We start from the raw sequence: 1,335 nt of genomic DNA on the forward strand, positions 1-1,335 counted from the left end.
TCATATCGGGCTTTTTCATCTCTGCGAGGCGAGCAAGTTTCCAAGATAGTGAAATATATATGTTATAACATTTTTGTCTATTGAACGACTGATGGATTAATTTTCTTCCAAAGTTCGAATTTCGAGATAGAATAAAATAAATGTGTTTACAAAGTCAGATGTACCTACTTTATATCGGCAAGTACTGTGCTTTTCGCGATGAAATAATAATATAAAGTTTAGATTGGAAACTTTTGACTTAACTTTTAATACGATATTTTTCAAAATATAATTTCAGCAATATTGGCTCTTTGAAGACACACTAGTGTATCATTTTTTATGCAGAGTATTGCATTTGAAAAAAAAAAAAAATAAGATTATCGAAATAAACTTTCCTGATCGATAGTTATTTTTGTAGTAAAAGCAAGAGTATAAGACAAAGTCTTGACTTCTCAGAATCTCACATCAAGTAAAAAATCACGGAAGGAAGTTCGATTTCAAATGCTATCTGTATGCAAATTTTTCATGGAAAAAATGAGATAATTTGTTATCCTGGAAAATATAATTTCACCGGATTATACGAAAAAGCTCAAATAATATGTCAACGTCTACAAATACAGATTATAAACTTTGCATCCCGTATTATAGTTTACGAACGCGATTGCATCCAGCTATTATTTAATCTTGTCTGGTTTAAACTAAAATTAATTCACTTCATCAGAGTCACGATAGAAAAATTGATTCAAGCTCCACAGTATACTTTTTCGCGAATATAGTGTAACGAAGAGACTAGTTTGCTGATGACAAGAGAAACTCCGCGTGGAAAGCCGCGCGCACTTTGAACGATGATGCAGCGGCGAGCACGCGGAGGGTATGATACATAAATTATGAGGGCCATAGGCCAAGTGAATGGAAAAGCCGATAGACGAGGAACAACCGTAGCGATGAAAGGTTTAGGATCGTCCCATCATTATTGTTGCCCGACAACGCCTCTACTACTACTACTACTACTACTACTACTACTACTCGTCAAGCCGCTCGTATATACCCATTTTTTTCCTTCTCTCTCTTTTTCGCTCTTTTTCACGCTGAGCGTCGATTTCCCTCGGCGCAGCACACCATCGGAGTTTTTTTCTCTCTATCCCTCTCTCTCTCTCTCTCTCTCTCTCTCTCTCTCTGCGTAGCTTCGCTCGAAACTGTCTGATAAGATTGACAATGGAGACCCGATCATAAAAAGTCGACATGACTGGGCACAAGTCAGAGCATTCAAAAGAGACGATCTTCTATATGTATAGACCTTCCATCGCCAGAGAGAAGCAGCAGCACCAGCAGCAGCGGCCGCGGGGGGGGGGGGGG

Source organism: Trichogramma pretiosum, unplaced genomic scaffold (genome assembly GCF_000599845.2).
Source record: "Trichogramma pretiosum strain Unisexual culture from Peru unplaced genomic scaffold, Tpre_2.0 scaffold47, whole genome shotgun sequence".
Classification (NCBI taxonomy): Eukaryota; Metazoa; Arthropoda; class Insecta; order Hymenoptera; family Trichogrammatidae; genus Trichogramma; species Trichogramma pretiosum.